The sequence below is a fragment of the Miscanthus floridulus genome, chromosome 18, assembly GCF_019320115.1.
Source record: "Miscanthus floridulus cultivar M001 chromosome 18, ASM1932011v1, whole genome shotgun sequence".
Classification (NCBI taxonomy): domain Eukaryota; kingdom Viridiplantae; phylum Streptophyta; class Magnoliopsida; order Poales; family Poaceae; genus Miscanthus; species Miscanthus floridulus.
This window is the reverse complement of record NC_089597.1, coordinates 62,900,657-62,920,205: the sequence shown is the minus strand read 5'-3', so window position 1 is coordinate 62,920,205 and position 19,549 is coordinate 62,900,657. Positions and strand designations below refer to the sequence as shown.

At 49.4% G+C, this 19,549-nt stretch overlaps 1 pseudogene; it reads right to left on the bottom strand.

Annotated features, from left to right (window-relative positions):
* Positions 1 to 2,868: 2,868 nt before the first annotated feature.
* LOC136519810 (aspartyl protease AED1-like) lies at positions 2,869 to 9,547 on the bottom strand (annotated as a pseudogene).
* Between the last annotated feature and the right edge of the window lie 10,002 nt (positions 9,548 to 19,549).

Below are 19,549 nucleotides of genomic sequence, written 5' to 3'. Positions count from 1 at the left end.
CGGCATAGGTGGCAGGCTCGCTGGCGTGCGTCAGGTGGAGCTGGATGTTGAGCTCCCGCTGCCTGTGTAGGCACTGGCAGTGGCTGATCGCCGAGGATGTCACTCATTGCGCGGTAGTGCATTGGAGTGTCCTAGTGCGTGGCGTCGAGGGGGTCTTCATCGTCCTCCAATAGTGTGGTGAACACATGCGCGTGCTGTCCGACAGTGGTTGGTGTCGCAGCCGGTGTAGTTGGTGAACCAGGGGCCAGCGTAGTCGTAGAAGCAGCAGCCGACGTCGCGGATGGAGTAACAGGCGGTGGCATCGGTGGAGTAGCAGCCGACGTAGGTGCACCCTCAGACCCCTCCTAGCCTGGGGACGGCGAACGCGGTGGAGCTAGTAGTGTGGGAGACATCGAGGTAGATGAACTGGACGCCGTCGGAGATGCACTCTGTGCTACCCCAGCTCCCCCGAACCGCGTGTAGTCGACGACGAAGTCAGTCGCCACCGGTGCCGTGCCACCACTGCCTCCCTTCGTCCAGTCCTAGCCGTGCCTTTCATCGAAGACGATATCGCGCACCATGCGCACGTGCTGGGACACAGGATCGAGGATTCGATAGGCCTTGACGCTCTCTGCGTAGCCGATAAAGACGCCCGATGTGCTGCGGTCATCCAGCTTGCCGAGCTGGTTCAGCTCATTGACATAGGCCAAGCAGCAGAAAGTCCACAGATGCCCCACCGCCGGCGTGCGCCCATGCCATGCCTCATAGGGGGTCTTGCCTTCCAAGCTCTTGGTCGTTGACCGATTGAGGAGATGAGCAGCGGTCATCACGGCCTCCCCCGAGAACACGGCCGGCGTTCCTCTCTGATTGAGCAGTGCGTGCGCCGCAGCCACCACCGTCTGATTCCTGCGCCGGTGTAATGCATCTTAACATGTTAGTTCTTGGATTGTAATCTAAATCACCAAAACTACACACATGAAAGTTCATATGGCGCGTGGGATCCGCGGCACTCCTAGCGCATACGCGGATTCAGCAATTCGCTCCCTCGATACGTGATCTCTATGTCGTGCTGGCGCGTATCATCAGGCCATCGTTGTGTTCTGCTTGAAGCTCGGCGTGGAACCAACGCTACCCAGCGTTTCGTTTCGTCCTTGCCTGTCCAGTGTCCATGCTTTCTACGCCCGCGTATTACTCCACGCCTTCCTTGCTCTCTTCCCTCAATTCTTCTCCCTGGCCGATGACATGACGACAGCCCCTTCTCGGCTTCCCGTCCCATCACTGCTCCAGTGCTCCACAGCCATACCGCACCACCCGCTTGGCCGAAAAGAACGGCGTGCTGCTGCGGATGCGCTCCAGACGGCCGTCTTCTCAGCTCTGCGTCGGACCGCAGAAGCTCGCCTCCGTCGCGGCGCCGTCGCATCTTATATGCTTCGGTCGGCCAGGAGGGAGTGAGAGACACAGTTCCAATCCTATCTCCTGCGCACCTTCGCCGGAAAGTAAGCGGCTAGGTCAAATACAATATGAATGGTGAGTTACAATTAAACTTAGGTTTATTGCTGAAATTTCTACAGGACTTCCTAATTTTTTTGACAATAAAATATCCATGAACAGAGAAAATTCAAGTGTGCTTGGAGCTATGTTCCTTAATGGATATCTCTCCTGCTTGGTGCTCTGCTCCATCTATATCATTTCCCTGTCTTGCTGTCCTCGCAATGATTTGGCAAGTTCCCTTTGGTTGCATAAGAATGCATTTCAAATGTTCAAAAGGTACTCCAATAGAGACTAACTGTTTTTTGTTATCTGCTTTCTGTAACCTCTGATCGTAGAACTAGGAAATAAATATATCAATAATCCAGTACCATATCACTACTGGAAATAGAGACTTTACCGAGTGTAAATTTCTTTGCTGAGTGTCAAAAATCGGACACTCGGCAAAGAATTGCACTCGGCAAAGATTTCTTTGCCGAGTGCCGGGCACTCGGCAAACACAGGCACTCGGCAAAGGACTTCTTCGCCGAGTGCCAGACTCTCGGCAAAATCTCTACACTCGGCATAGGCTGCCCGTGAAACGGCGCCCTGCCACGGCCTTCTTTGCCGAGTGCCTGCGGTTAGGCACTCGGCAAAGATTTGTTTTTTTTGTTTTTAATTTCTTTGCCGAGTGCCCCAGATCTGGCACTCGGCAAAGATTTTTTTTTTAAATTCTTTGCCGAGCGTCTCAGATCTGGCGCTCGGCAAAGAAATTTTTTTTATTTTTAAAATACTTTGCCGAGTGCTCCCTGGACGGCACTCGGCAAAGATTTAATTTTTTTTTTATTATTTCTTTGCCGAGTGCTCCTGTGTATGCACTCGGCAAAGAGGAAATTTAAAAAAAAAATTAAAACATTCTTTGCCGAGTGCCTGATGGCTGGCACTCGACAAAGACACCCTTTGTCGAGTGCCATGCCCCGGCACTCGGCAAAGTTTTTTTGTTTTTGGCCTCCAATTTTTTTGTGCAGCCTTTTTAAAGCACCAGGAACTCCTAGCTACAATTTGGAGATTTTTTGTGGCTTTTTGTTATATTTAGTTACTTTATTTCGTTTACTTGAATTTTTCCGGAAATTAGAAATTTGAACTGCACGTGGTACGAATAATGGAGTTTAATGATTCGAAAATTGATAGTCATGTTAGTGAGTGTTATGAGAGGCCGTATCCCGGAACGGACCCGAAATTTCGGACATCTTGTTCATGAAAAATGTCCGCGAAATTACGTGTGAAGTGTTTATAAATTCTATAAAAAGCAAACGAAGTCCGAAAATCATGAAACGTGTTGAGATGTCATGATATCATATGTGGAGGCTATAATGAGTATGGCTGATTTAAATCACTCTTGTGAATTGGTAAGCCAATACTTCAGCAGGCAGCTGCCCGGAATCCGACTCTACCACGATCGACGTCGTACAGGACCTCCAGTGTGCGCTGATTCACATTGCCAAGGATTCCGGGTTGGTCGTCCGGCCCTGACTCCTGGAAAGCGAGACAGTCGTCCGACAAAACCCCATTGGGGACGTCGAGGTCGATGGTGGCGGCACCACTGAACGTGAGAGCAACCCTCGGCACGGTGACGTTGCTGTAGCCGGTAAAGTTGTAGCAGGTGTCGAGCTCTCCGTTCGGCACCAGCGGGTACGCCGCCATGGCCTTCCGGAACACGACCTTCAGCGCGCTGTACGCAGTGTGCTGGAGTTGTGTGACGACCGTGCCGGAGTCTATGATCATGCCCCCGGAGAACGCCGACTGCGGGACGTCGATGGACTCCCCGCCTACGGTGATGCGGTGTTGGAGCAGAACGCACTCCAGAGCTCGGATCGCGCCGGCGAAACGATGGTGATCGCGGCGAGTCTAACCTAGCAGATGTAACAGACAAGAGGATATGGCGCTACAAACTTCGCAGCTTTCCCGGTCTTTGTTCCTTGTTATTTATACACAAGTCTCGCGATCTTAACAACTGCGACGCCCTCCCGCGCCATGTCGTGCAAAGAACACAACACCGTTAGAGCGGTGCGCGCTACGTGCGCCCGGCACGCCACAGCGCGGTGACTGGCCGACAACGGGCTGGACCGTGATCATGCACGCCTAAGATCACGCCCATCCCCTACTCGACTATTACAGACTCCAACTGATACGAGATTACATTTATTTGTGCATCAATTTAGCTAACAAATCACCCCCTAAACTTGATGCACACTGACGACACCTAATGCACTCCTGAACTCCACGAACTTCACTCTTCCCAGCGACTTGGTGAAGATGTCGGCGACCTGATCTCCTGTCCCGACGTGTTCAACCTCCACCTTGCCTTCCTCGATGCACTGACGAAGAAAATGATACTTAGTATCAATGTGCTTGCTTCGATCATGATGCACCGGATTCCTGCTGAGTGCTATCGCAGACATATTATCCATGTGCAGCTTCACCGTCGTCTCCCTCGTTCCCAGCATATCTGCAATCAGCCGGCTAAGCCATATGCCTTGACAAGCCGCTGCCGCCGCTGCCACATACTCCGCTTCACAGGAAGACAAGGCAACGATCCTTTGCTTCTGTGACGCCCAGGTAACAAGACTGCTCCCGAGGAAATAGCCAACACCCGTAGTGCTCTTCCTATCCTCGATGTCTCCAGCAAAGTCACTGTCGCTGTACCCAATTAGAATTGGTTTCAGCTCAGCTCCCCTCTCATACTTGCAGCCGTACCCCATGGTACCCTTGAGATACCTAAGAATGTGTTTTACAGCGGCCCAATGTTCTTTGCCCGGCGCCTCCATGTATCTGCTCACAACACCAACTAAAAATGCCAAATCAGGTCGAGTGTTAACAATATACCTCAGGCTGCCGATTATACTCCTGTATCCCGTAGGATCCATTGCCTCTCCATTCTTCAGCTTGCTCAGTTTCAGTCGACATTCCATTGGAGTATCACATGAGTTGCAGTTCTCCATTCCAGCCACTTCTAGTATCTTTGCTGCATAGGAACTCTGACACAGAGTGATGCCATTTGCATCCTGCTTAACCTCTATGCCCAGGTAATAGCTTAAGAGCCCCAAGTCACTCATGCTAAACTTCTTCTTCATCTCAGACTTGAAATTCTTGATGTCTTTCACATCTGGTCCAGAGATGATCAAATCATCGACATAAACCCCCACAAGCAGAAAAGAGTTCTTGCTGTTTCTTCTGCAAACAGCGTGATCCAACTTGCTCCTAACAAAACCAAGAACCACGAGTCCACGGTCAAGTTTTACATTCCACGCCCATGGTGCCTGCTTCAAACCGTAGAGTGCCTTTTTCAACTTGAGCACCTTATCTCCATTGCCGACTACAAAACCTGGAGGCTGTTGCACGTACACGGTTTCAGAGAGATCACCATTCAAAAAAGCTGATTTTACGTCCATATGATGAACCTCCCATCCACCTTGAGCTGCAAGTGCCAACAACACCCGTACAGTTTCAATTCTGGCCACCGGAGCGAAAACCTCATCAAAATCCACTCCAAAATGCTGAGCATAGCCTTTAGCAACCAGGCGTGCTTTATACTTGACCACATTCCCCTCAGGATCTTTCTTGACCTTGAAAACCCATTTCAGGCCAATCGCTTTGTGTTTGGGTGGCAACACACTGACATCCCAAGTTCGGTTAGTCTCAATCGCTTGCATTTCTGCCCGCATGGCTTGCCTCCAGCACTCCTCCGACATTGCCTCTTGTATTGATCTTGGTTCCTCAGCAGCAACAAGGCAGAGTCCACTGTATTCAAAATCCTGAATTTCTTCAGTATCATCCTGCAGATCAGCGATTGTTCTATATCGGAGTGGATCACCTTCTGAATCCACGGACTGACCAGTGGGTGGCGTGGCCCACTGTATCAATGGTGTACCCGAATTGGAGTTAGGAGTCCCAGGTGGTGTGTTTGATGCACCCCCTGCTGATGGAATTGACGCAGTAGGCGAAACCGGCTCGAAATCGGGCACCGCAGCTTCCTCAGATCCCGTTGCCAGACCAGGAACAGTGTCAGTGTCATCCCACTGAACCTGAAACGTATCAGTTGTCTCCGCTGCCTCTTTCGCCTTGCTGTCTTCTTTCCCTTCCCAATTCCATGGCTTTTTCTCATCAAAGATCACATTACGAGTCACCATGAGCTTGTCCTTCACTAGATCATAAATACGATAACCTTTTGTCCCCGGCTCATAGCCAAAGAACACACCTGGTGTTGATCTGTCAGTTAACTTGCTTATTCCCGGGCCGGCCTTCTTTGCATAAGCAACACAGCCAAACGTCCTCAAATGCTTGATCCCGGGTTTTCTGCCAAACCAAGCCTCATAAGGAGTCATACCGCTCAAACTCTTAGTCGGAGAGCGATTGAGAATATATACTGCTGTTTTCACAGCCTCCCCCTAGAACCGAGGTGGTACTCCCATACTCTTCAGTAAACACCTCGCCATCTCCACTATCGTCTGATTCCTCCGTTCCACAACACCATTCTGTTGCGGAGTATAGGGCGTAGTTGTGTTGTGCTTGATGCCATGCTCACTGCAGAACACCACAAACGCCCCGGAGTTGAACTCGCCACCACGGTCCGTTCTGAGCGCCTTCAGGCAACGGCCTAACTCCAATTCAGCCACTGCCCTGAACCTTTTGAAACATGCCAGTGCTTCATCTTTTCCCGCCAGCAATTCCAGCCACATATAGCGGCTGTGATCATCAACCATGATCATGAAATAGGACTTTGCCTCCAGGTGTGATTGGCGTGATCGGGCCACAGAGATCCGTGTGCACCAGCTCGAGTCCAGCAGACGCACGCCACGGCGAAGCTTGAGGAAATGGCGCACGGTGCTGCTTCCCAAGGGCGCAGCCATCGCACACTTGTTCCACCTTCTTGATCAACGGCAGTCCCTCTACCATCTCCTTGACACTGAGTTCATGGAGGGCCCTGAAATTCAAATGACCGTACCGTGCATGCCAGCGCCAGGCCTCCTCCTCCATCTTGGTCAGTAGGTAAACAGGTGATGTCAGATTCACCTTCATCAGGTACAAGCGACTCTTTCTTTCTGCTCTAATCACAACACCTCTTGCCACACCCGGTTGCTTCCGCTCGAGCACCACCAGAACACCCTTGTCGATCTCAACACAGCATCCTGCTTCTTCAAGTTGACCAAGGCTGACAATATTACATTTCAGAGAGGGGATGAAATAAATCTCGGTGAGGACGCGATGCTCCTGATTTCTGCCGGCCATTGTGACCGCGCCAACCCCGCAGATCTCCACGGTCGAGCCATCGCCGAACCTCACAGCGCCACGCACGGACTCGTCCAGGCTTGTTAGTGAGGACCGACAGCCTGTCATGTGATTTGTCGCCCCTGTGTCAAGTATCCATGCTCCATCATCATACTTCTCTGGGAGCACATGTTCCTGATTCAGGAACAAACCTTGGGTAGATGATTTCGGTGTGTGAACGATGTTGCACACCTATGCCACCAAGAGCGCTGGTTTCGCCTCCGTGTCAGCAGCGACATGGTGCGTGACATCTTCATGCTCCTCCTTCCCAGCCTTCTTGTTCAGGCATTCCTTGCCCTAGTGCCCGTAGACACCACACTTCCGGCACCTGCCCTTCCAACAAGGTGTGCCCTTCGACGTGAGACCACCTCTGGACTCGCGCGTGTCATGGCCATGCTTGCCGCCACCAGACGAGACACCGCGACCTCCAGATTGATCTTTCTTGATGTATTTTCCGCCGCCTTTTCCCCCACCAGAGGATGACTCTGCATTCACCATGCGACTCTTGTTCCTGGCCATCCATTCATCCTCCATGAGCAGAAGACGGCCCGCCTTGTCCGTCACTTGTTCGACCGTGGGCTCGAACCGAGCCTCCGCCGCCCTGAACGGCCAACAAGTTCCTCGATGGACAGGGTCTTCACGTCGCAGAACATCTCGATCGCCACCGCCACCTGATTGTAGCGTGGCGGCACGACCCTCAAGAACTTCTTCACCACTCGCGCATCATCAACGCTTGTCTCGCCAAGACCGCGCAGATCCGACGCGAGTTTGGTAATCCTCGTGGCGAATTCTTCAATCGTCTCGCCGGTCTTGAAGGATATCGCTTCGAAATCGCTCAACAACTTATGCGCAGTCACCTCCTTGACCCGATCTGCTCTGAGATGCATCGTCTTCAGCGACTCCCACACCTCCTTTGCTGACTTTTTGTTCAGCAACATGGCGTGCATGTCCTCCGGAATGCCCCTCAGCATGGCACCCACGGCGAGCCGATCATGCCTCCGCTCCACCTTATCAGACTCTATTGCATCCCAGAGATAGATTCCTTCGAGATTGCATTGAACGTGGGCTGACCACGATTGGTAATTAGTGCATGTTAACATCGGCCATACCAGATTGCCTGCGGCCTGATTCCACGCACGCTGCATCACCTCCTTGTCGGCTCCACTTGACTTCGGCGAGTTCTGCGCCATGGCAACGACGACGTTCACGTCTCCTTCTTCTTGCTTCGGTTGGCTTCAACCACCCAGCACCTCGCAGGGCTCCTCCCCGCCACCAAACGGCTCCTTCCCGGCTCCCCTTCGGCTCCGATACCAATTGTTGGAGCAGAACGCACTCCAGAGCTCGGATCGCGCCGGCGAAACGATGGTGATCGCGGCGAGTCTAACCTAGCAGATGTAACAGACAAGAGCATATGGCGCTACAAACTTCGCAGCTTTCCCGGTCTTTGTTCCTTGTTATTTATACACAAGTCTCGCGATCTTAACAACTGCGACGCCCTCCCGCGCCATGTCGTGCAAAGAACGCAACACCGTTAGAGCGGTGCGCGCTACGTGCGCCCGGCACGCCACAGCGCGGTGACTGACCGACAACGGGCTGGACCGTGATCATGCACGCCTAAGATCACGCCCATCCCCTACTCGACTATTACAGACTCCAACTGATACGAGATTACATTTATTTGTGCATCAATTTAGCTAACATGCGGGTCATATTCACCACGTAATATGTCTTGTGTTCTTGGATCATCGGCGTGAACACGAAGCTGGATGCGTTGCCGCCGCCGCTCGTGGCGCCGAGGACAAGGAACCCCGCTTGGCTGTTTAGAGCCGGGAGACAGTATGAGAAGGCGCCACCGTAGACCGAGGACGTCTGCACGACGAGCGACTCCGGTGCGCCACCGTAGACCGAGGACGTCTGCACGACGAGCGACTCAGGAGGCCGTCGTACTTGTCGTTGTTGCCGCCCTGGTCGTGGCCACACCCGAAGTGGAAATCCTTCACGGCCACCCCAGGCGCCAGCGTCAGCGCCTCGTTGCTGTACACGCCCGTCGTCTGCGAGCCGTCTCCGTACGTGATGGCGAATCCACACTGGGCGCCGCCGCCGCTCGTGCAGTTGCCGCCGTAGCCATCACCGGTGAGGTTCCTGCACTCGTCGGTGTTGCAGGGGACGGGAGCGTACGTGGAAGACTTGCTCGGATCGAACAGGGGGTCGTTCTGCGGGTAGCACGTGGTGGAGTTGCAGGGCTTGCACTGCACCCACGACAGGTCGCTGCCGGTGTCCATGAGGAGGACCTGCGACACGGCCGGCGTGTCCAAGCCCACGGTGACCACGTACTCCAGCGAGTCCACGGAGCCGCCCTGGTGAGTCGGGATGCTCACGTTGGCGTCGTCTCGCGTCGTACCCTCCATGCCCTTGGACACCCTGCTCATGATGTACTTTGAGCGGGCACGGCTTCGGCGGAGTCTCTCGCTGAAGGACGGCTTGTCAGAGCTCTGCGTCGCCGCGCACGGCCGGTGCCGGTGCACCAGTGGCACGAACACGGTGTTGCTTTCCGGGTCCAGCCTCACTGAAAACTCATTGCATGCATGGGAGCGAGGTAACTTCACTTTATTTTGATTTGAGGTGTATATATTCAGAGGCAACAGTACTATTCAGATCATGTACCTCAAGCAGTGGTTGGCACCGCTACAAAGCCGTGCTCGTTGCCTCCATGAGCGAGGGAGTAGTAGGTGCAAAGGATGGCACACACGAGCAGAGGCAGCAATGAGGCCATGATAGAAGGAAAAGCTGTGTGAAAGGAGATAGCCCTTTTCATTTGGGCTGGTTTGGCTTAAGCCATGACTGAAAGTACTGTTGGCTGGTTTAGTGTGAGAGAAAAATATTATTTATTGACTGATAAGCCATGTCTTATAAGCCAGATACGAACAAACGAACAGACGGAGGATGGGCGGAAACTTATGTATGCATAGCTAGCACGTCTAAATTTTGAATTCGCTGACGAGCTGTACACAGGAGAGGATCGGAGGAGCGAGGATTGCTAAGATCAATGGCGTGTTCTCGAGTGTCCTAAGACTCCTAGGTAGTACACTAGTACGTACAAAATTTCCCATACGCTGTCGTCTATATATATGTTGCCGCTGTGTCATGTTTGTACGGCCGCGCTTGTCCTTGTAAGTAACACATAATAAAGGTATTTGACTACTAACTACTAAGTACTAACATATTGGTTACTCAGTCAAAATGCTAAATATCACCCATCGGCAATGATTTGATCGTCAGCACTCCCATCACATGAGCGTCATCACATTCAGCTGTAAGGCTATTTCCAACAACAACACCTAAGACTCATTCGTCCTTTGGGTAGCGCCACAGGCAAAAGGTTCAATACATATTTGGCATCTTCTTCAACAACAAGATCTAAAAGAGAATCATTTCTATAAATGGGTTTCCTGGAGAGAGGATATTCATATTTGGGTTGTGCCTCTCAGACATCTCAAAATAGGTCTTCCGTATAGGTACTCTGTTGGAGGCTGATTTTGATTCTCTTGCTATCGATTTTGGGTTTGGGTCTCCTTGTTGGAGACAGTCTAAGTTCATTCATAACCCTTCTTCCTATGGAAACATCAGATGGGTCTGATTCCTGACAAAAGAAGTACCATCACTATTTGTTGCTTTGGTGTTATTTTTTCAAATATATGAAATTTGTGTACAATATTAATTGAATTTTGATTAATTCATAAGAGAATACTTTTAACTAGCAAGGAGGCCCATGCACAAATAGTGCCGGAAGGTAGCTTCTTTTATTTCCATTATATAACATTTGGATTTTTCTTAAAACATTTTTTTATTGTGTATTAGTTTGACCATATTAGTCATCTCTTTGTTCATCCAATTGCATTGATCGAATAATAATATCTATCACTAAGATCTTTTATAATGGTTGGAAAAGTACCATGGTAGCCAGCTGCGTTGACTGCTGCAGTGCTGTTAGGCATGGCAAGCTGCAGCAAGCTCAAGACTCTTTCACCGGGGCAGCTCAAGAGCCCTCAAGCTGACCTACAGGGAGTAGACAGGTCGATGGAGGACATCTCCAGTTCTCCACCAAGCACCACTAGTTCATGCGGTTGTGGTGATCGCGACGCGCGAGCTAGTGGGTGCGACTCTGGCGCGGTGATTGCCGGTGTGGAACCCGCCGGCGCTGCTGACTCAAGGTAGGCTCTAGCTCCTAGCAGCAAGTAACAGGGAAAGGGAAAGAGAAGAACTGAAGAACCACGGAAAGGTGCGGTAGAGAAGAAAGCAAGAAGAACTGCAGCGCGATCGCAGAAGTCGTAGGAAACGCCGGCCCGGCCGGGGCGCATGCACCCTGAGATGGGAGTCACCGGACACGACATTGCTTCATATTCAGATAGAGATGACATGGAAAATCCCATTTTTCTCTTGAATGGCAGTACTAAAATAACTAATTCACCCTTATTCGAAAATAAAATATAAAATGAATAATTGATATTGCCCCAGTTATTTTGGTACTGGCCTCACCTAATTTGATAATATCCGCACCTATTTGGTACCTTAAGGTACTTTCAGTTGAGTACCTTATATTTTTTCACCGTCTGATCTCGTCTAATGAATGGTCCATGTTTTTTCCGACCATTATAAAATTTCTCATCTATCACTAATCAATTTTCTCTTAAAGCTATAATCATCATTCTTTTATCTTCTTTTTTTCCCACTTCTATATCATGTGGTTATGCTATTTCTATTGATACTAAACCAAAGATAGTCTTTAATTTCCTTTTTTCAACTCCATTCCTCAATAAAACCACAATTATTTTTTTAGTTCTTTTGCCCTCCTCTAAATTTAATGTTTGGACAATCTTGTGCATTACATTGGGCCTCTTTTGCCCTCTAATGTTGCCGGATTGGGCCTCTTTTGCCCTCTAATGTTCTTCGTTGTCTTATTTGCGAGCTTCTCACTCATGTGCATTGGAAAATCAGTAGACTAATTGCACAAAAAATTAAAAATCAAATATGCTTTTCGTGGTTTAGTTATAATCACTAGTACAGAAAATCTTTTGCACAGCGTTTCGCTTTTGGGCTCAGAGGCTGTTGGCCTGGTAGCCCGCCTCGGTTATTCGAGGCAGGGCAGCTGGGCCAACAACCGCCTCGGTTGATCAAAACCGAGGCGGGCAACCTAACAGGACCGCCTCCACTAATATATATTAACCGAGGCGGCCATCCCAACACAACCACCTCGGTAAATCATTAACCGAGACAGTCATTATAACTCATCCGCCTCGGTAAATTAGGCCCAGCCCACTAGCCCAAGAGGCCCCGTTCCAGGCGCATATATATATACTAGACATCAGGGTTCCCTCCCTAGCCTTACTCCCTCCCTGGCCGCACTCCTCCCTCCCTCCCCAGCCACGTCAGGCGCGCCCGACACGCCCCTCACCCCGGTCGCAGATCTCTCCCTCAGCCATAGTCGCACAAGTTAGAAAACGTCCCTCTCTCCTCTGTGTGTGGCAGAGGTGACTACTCTCCTCTCTCTTTTTCTCTCTGTCGAGGTGGCGGCATACGCAGGGCGGCTCCTTCCAGCGGCGGCGGTGTGGCCTCCCTCTCCCTCGCACAACGCGGCGGTGCGCCGCCTCTCCCTCATGCAGGGCAAGAAGGCAGACCCCGGTGCCCCGAAGGTGGATCCGGCGGCCTGTGGGGTGTATGACCCCGGATACCCATGGCAGGCCACATGGGCTGCGCCCCTAGGGGTGGCCCGGCCGATAAGACGAAGCCTTGCGGGGCACGACTCTGCTCGGCGCCTCCCATAAGATACCGGGAAGATATCCTGAAGATACTATGAGATCTGTTAGGATATGTATGATCCCAAGATTCCTGTAATCAGTTATTACTTTCCGGTTATCTCTCAGATCTAACCAACTTGTAACCCTGCCTCCCGAACTATATAAGGCGGGCAGGGACCCCCTCTAAAATCATGGCATATCATATGATAGCTAATACAAACCAACATACCATAGGAGTAGGGTATTACGTCATACTGACGGCCTAAACATGTCTAACTCGTGTGTCTCTGTTGCCTTCTTGTTCTTGATCTCACGCTCCTCTACTGATCAATCTACCTTCGTGGGATACCCCTCGGAGGACTGCCGACGATATTCTATCGACAGTTGGCACGCTAGGTAGGGGTGTGCGTGTTGTTTTCTTGTCAAACAAGATGGCTTTTTTCGTAGGCTCTTCATCCCTTCCGCAGCCCGGCCAGATCTTCATGGTCGGATCCATCTCGTGGGTCATCAACACTGACGGACTTAGAGAGCACCTCAAGCCAGGGCAGATCGGTTCTACGCCGACCACCCCCGCACCTGCAACTGTAGATCTGATCTCGGAGCCGATTCTGAGGCCTCCTTCAGCAATGACTCGTCGCCCGCTTCCTCGCTACCAGAGGAGGCAGATCAACAATGACGATATGATCGAGTCCATCGATCGGGTCAGACTGAAGCTCGCTAATTGTCTCTCTATTGCCGAATTGGCTCTGGACACTCTGGTTCAGCGCCGACCACCCTTCGATCTAGATCTATCGGAGGCTGCCCGGGGAACTGCAGGGGTTGCGGCCCTACCCTTCGGGTTCACTAACGCCGCCGCTGCTTACCAACACGCCCTGAGGGGCAAACTCGCCGACCAGGTGGACTGCGCCCGTCTACTCACCGACCAGGTCACCATCGAGCTTCCGCCAGCTGTCAACATGCTACACTTAGGCTAGAGCCCTGAGGTGCCCCTCTAGACCATCTTGGAAGAAACTCCGGGCTCCGAGTCTTAGGGCTCTATGGAGACCCTCGCCTAAACCTTCTCTGAGCAATTTCTCCTTCCACCCTTCCAGGGTGGAGCGATCTTCAACGGCGAAACCGAGGAGGAGCGCATTGCTCGGGAGAACCGGAACGTCAACCGTGCACAGCGGCGAGAAAATGAGGCAGCCATTACGAGGGCCGAGGCTGCTTGGAATAATCGGCTCGATTCTCAAGAAAGACCGCTCCCGCTCCACCACGACCTCGACGAAGAATTTCTCCGCGTTGACGGCCACGATGTCTTCAAGACTCCAAGCGCCAATTTGGCAGTAGCCGCCAATGAGCTCACTCGTTTCCCTCAAACGCCCGAGCTCGCCAAGATCGCCACCATGCTTAAAGCGGCTCACTATCAGGTGATGAGGACATGGCACCTTCGGATACGAACAATGATTATAAGGTGCGCTCGTTCCTACATTTGAATAGTGGCTTTGGTTATAATTCACTTGGTTCCACATGTACATGAGGACATGGCACCTTCGGATACGAACAATGATTATAAGGTGCGCTCGTTCCTACATTTGCATAGTGGCTTTGGTTATAATTCACTTGGTTCCATATGTACATGTCACTATTTGATTGTAGGTTCAAATGTGTTTCATAATGGAAGTTCATCAAAGTTGAACTTTTGGTTCGTCGGCAGCCCGACAGTGCCTCATTGGGAAGGCCATAACTCATCCATCCAGAGTGCGATCGAGGTCAATGAGCACTTGATGGAAAGCTTGTTTGATAAGCTTTCAAATAGATCTAGTTCCATCTCAATATCACGTCGGCAAGGCCTCCAAATCAGCAATATATTCTGTCGCTACTTCTGGCGGGAGCTACACTGTCGTCATGGGCTTGTTAGACATCCTTGGGACCCAGGCCCAAGTTGGAGCACGCCCCAAGAAGATGGAGAACACCTAAGAGATGGCCTTGGACGTCCTCCTCCTTGACCACCACCTTAGGAGGCCAGCAAGGACGTCCAAGCCAAGCCAGAGGCCCAGTCCAATCCGAGTTCGAGTCTGCCTCGGCCATCAGGACCAGTCTGCAATAAAACGGACGCCCCGGACACATCCAAACTCCGTTTTCGATGATCCATATATGGATGAAAAGATAATTTGATAAGGAAGCCAATACAAGTGATTTCACATCAAAACCTCTTCGGAATCAACAGGAATCATCGAAACAAGTCAGCGTCCAGAATCTGTCAGGGTGCTGCGACACCTTCTTTTGGGCCGTTGGGCCTTGTAACGTGTTGGGACACCTTTAGAACGTGAAGAGGGATCCTTGGATGTCCCTTAGGTTATATAATCAGTAGCCACCACCTACTTTAGGTTTTGGGTTTTGTTTTAGATCAATCTGTCATTGAATAGTCGCCGTTATCGGTTTACAAGACCCCAACTTTGAGTGCTTAATCATTCATCTGCAATTGTCACTTTAATTGAGTTGCTTTTTATCTTGTTCTTGCTTGTGTTCTTCGATTCGTAGCAGGGATTAGCCTTCTTGGCGAGGTCAACCGGATTGTGACACGGTTGATAACCAGAGAAGACGTGGTGCTAAGGTTGCAGGGTTTGGGTCTTTGTGATATGAAGCCAGATCGGTGTGTCGCTCTCCGAATAAATCATTGTTTATCTTGAACCTGACGGAAGATCGGGACCCTCGTCCCCAATAAGTGGTAATCAGAGCTTCAGGTATACCGTCAGGTTCACATTTATTCCCTTGTTTGAGTGTTTTTGCTTTTATCCTATAGTCCAATGCCATATTTATTTCCTATCGTATAACCATCCGCGCCATAGCCTTTGCATGATTCAGTTTCAGAGTCCGCTTTGTTGAGTTTGTGTCCTAGGTCAAAGTCTTATTGCTGGTTTAGATTGTGTTCTTTTCTAGTTTGTGTTGATCCCTTCACTCGCCGCTATTCCGTATCAGCATCGGTTTGCATCTTGTGTCCACTAAATCCCTGATTCGAGCAGCTTCCTTAAAACAGTCATAACTTTTGCATCCGAACTCGAAACGGGGAAAATTTTATATCTACGGAGAACGCCAGAAAATTTTAGATCTATTTCATCCCAGCATAGCTGGGTACGCAAAAATTAGATTTGCGAAATTCAATTAGGAAAATTGAGTTTCTGAGCCCACAAGTTTTGGTATGCTTTTTAGAGCACAGTCCTAATTTTCTATAGGCCACATCTTTTATTCAATTGAGCTTAAATTTTTTTGTGGTTTATTCTTGTGTGCTCCTTGCTGAGAAAAAAATATCAAAAGAGCAAAAGCAAGAAAAAAAAGATTGGACAAAAAAAAAATAAAAGAAAAAAAATAGTAAAAGAGAATAGAAGATATCGAAAAGGAGCACATAAGGAACACTCAATAGCTCTATTGTTTGTGGTACCTTTTGCCTTGTTCATATCCGTTGCTACCTATAATACTTGTTTTCTTTCATCCTTGTTTCCTCTCTTATTTATCACAACTGGTGATAGGAACACGTATAAGCCAGCAACTAGGACAAGTGCTCTGGACATTTATTCAATATTGCTGTCTGTCACTGACTTGTGTGCCACATATACATATTTGTTCTTTTGCATGCCTCCCAAGCTCCACATATACTTCAGATCGATACAGAAAAAGACCCTTGCAATCTTGGTGTTACACCCTCATAGGTATCACGTACTAGCCACCGGTTGTACCGTCCACTGCTTTGCGTTGGTAAGAACCTTGTAAGAGCTTGATAAGGTGTTTCCTTTTGCTGTGATCTTGAGAGGCAGCACCACTCCACCTGCGTAGTAGGATTATTAGGGATAACCTTCACTGTTTGTTCCTTGTTTTTGTGTTTACAATGACAGGTTGTTCGTATCCACCGACTTATGATGGTATAGGTGCTGATGAGTACATGGAGTGGGAAATTGCTATCGATAATATATTTGCTACTCGCCTTATGTGTCCAAGGAGGAAGGTAAAAAATGCAGTTAGTGTTTTGCGATATTCTGCTTTATCTTGGTGGGAGTCTTTAGATCCTTCTGATAAGCCTCAAACTTGGAATGATATGAAACTTCTTATGCGAGAAACCTTTGTTAATCCACCTCCTATTTTGACTTCATATGATGAGGTGCACCATTTAGAGGAAGAGTCTGTTATTATTCCTCCTACTATGCCTAACCTTTTGCAGGACAATGTAGAAAAGAGCAAGGATGACGTGACAGAAAATGAGAAGCTCACAGCCTCATGTGAAAATTCAGAACCATCAACTATTACCCCTGCTGAACATGAGAGCAAAGGTAATGCCCTTGATGCTAAACTCACAGAAGGTGAGAGTTCTCTTGATGTGCTGAATTTTTCCACCAATCATGCTATGATAGAGCAAATTTTAGTGGAGCATTCGCTTGATTTACCTTTGTCACAAGATGATTTGCTTGATGTTTCTTGTGACAAAGATGACTTGAATGATGATATTTATGTTATACCCATGCAATCATTGAAGAATGATCACGCTATATGTGTGCTGAAAATGAGCACTTGTGCTGAAAATAGACTTGTTATTCATAATTCTAGTGAAGTTGATGAGCTAAAATTATTGTCTTCTTTAAATACTTTGGGTTACATTGAATTTGATGTTCCGTGTAATCTTAGTTCTTTAGAGGAGAAACTTTATGCATATGCTGATTTGCCATGGTTCTCTAGACATACATATCATTTTATTGGAAAATATAATTGTAAAGGAGAGTATATGGTGCATCGTGTCTATATTTGTTCAAATCTAAAATCTCCTTATATTGAGCAAAAGTATGATCAACCAAAGGATTGCAATTGCTATAATCTTGTCATGTCGAGTTCCCCTAGTTTTGTTATAAAGAAACATATTAAATTTCAAGAAGAGGAGCAATGTTGGCTACTACCAACAATGTTTTCTTCATCTAATCCCAAACCAAGGACGGTTTGTTGTCAAGAAGGGGAGGATGATGAGGACATGGCACCTTCGGATACGAACAATGATTATAAGGTGCGCTCGTTCCTACATTTGCATAGTGGCTTTGGTTATAATTCACTTGATTCCACATGTACATGTCACTATTTGATTGTAGGTTCAAATGTGTTTCATAATGCAAGTTCATCCAAGTTGAACTTTTGGTTCGTCGGCAGCCCGACAGTGCCTCATTGGGAAGGCCATAACTCATCCATCCGGAGTGCGATCGAGGTCAATGAGCACTTGATGGAAAGCTTGTTTGATAAGCTTTCAAATAGATCTAGTTCCATCTCAATATCACGTCGGCAAGGCCTCCAAATCAGCAATATATTCTGTCGCTACTTCTGGCGGGAGCTACACTGTCGTCATGGGCTTGTTAGACATCCTTGGGACCCAGGCCCAAGTTGGAGCACGCCCCAAGAAGATGGAGAACACCTAAGAGATGGCCTTGGACGTCCTCCTCCTTGACCACCACCTTAGGAGGCTAGCAAGGACGTCCAAGCCAAGCCAGAGGCCCAGTCCAATCCGAGTTCGAGTCTGCCTCGGCCATCAGGACCAGTCTGTAATAAAACGGACGCCCGGACACATCCGAACTCCGTTTTCGATGATCCACATATGGATAAAAAGATAATTTGATAAGGAAGCCAATACAAGTGGTTTCACATCAAAACCTCTTTGGAATCAACGGGAATCATCAAAACAAGTAAGTGTCCAGAATCTGTCAGGGTGCTGCGACACCTTCTTTTGGGCCGTTGGGCCTTGTAACGTGTTGGGACACCTTTAGAACGTGAAGAGGGATCCTTGGATGTCCCTTAGGTTATATAATCAGTAGCCACCACCTACTTTAGGTTTTGGGTTTTGTTTTAGATCAATCTGTCATTGAACAGTTGCCGTTATCGGTTTACAAGACCCCAACTTTGAGTGCTTAATTATTCATCTGCAATTGTCACTTTAATTGAGTTGCTTTTTATCTTGTTCTTGCTTGTGTTCTTCGATTCGCAGCAGGGATTAGCCTTCTTGGCGAGGTCAACCGAATTATGACATGGTTGATAACCAGAGGAGACGTGGTGCTAAGGTTGCAGGGTTTGGGTCTTTGTGATCTAAAGCCGGATCGGTGTGTCGCTCTCCGAATAAATTGTTGTTTATCTTGAACCTGACGGAAGATTGGGACCCTCGTCCCCATTATCAGGTCAATGAGATTCGTGAGGATTAGAGACCTTCGTGCTCCACAAGGATAATTCACCGATCAGCTGCGCCGAGATCCTATCACTGCCCCAGTCAAAGCCGTTTCACCAACCAGTCGCTACCTCTCCAGGGGGGAGCCGGGGGGCATCGCGCCGAACACCATTGCCAACATGACCAGGAGGTCGAACAGGACGCTCGAGTGCATCTTAGCAACCTCCGGGATGCGCGATGGCATATCGAGCAACGTCGCTTCGGTCGCCATAAAGACGAAGTGCGTCGCCGCCAGGAGTACGAAAAGGAGTACGACAACCTAGACTCAGCCCTCAAGCCTATCCCCGACCGCAACGCCATAGACGACAGTGTCGACAACCCTAAGGGGCCTCCAGCTTTCACAAGGGCACTCCAAACACTTCGGTGGCCATGTGGTTTTAAGATCACCGGGGTCGAGCCCTACGAAGGAAGAATGAACCCGACTCAGTGGCTACAGGCTTACGCCACTGCTGTCCGCGCCACCAGAGGAGACACCAACATCATGGGGAATTATCTCCCCATCATGCTCACGCCACCCGCCATGAGCTGGTTTACCAGCCTTGCGCCAGACTCCATCGGATCGTGGGAAGAGCTGAAGAAAGTCTTCACCGACAACTATATGGCCACGTGTACTCAACCCAGCACGAAGCACGATCTCAGCCGCATCAACCAAAAGCCATCCGAGCTCCTCCACAGCTACATCCGACATTTCTTCGAGATGAGGAACTCTATTCCCAACATCACAGAAGCTGAAGTCATCACCGCCTTTATTCGA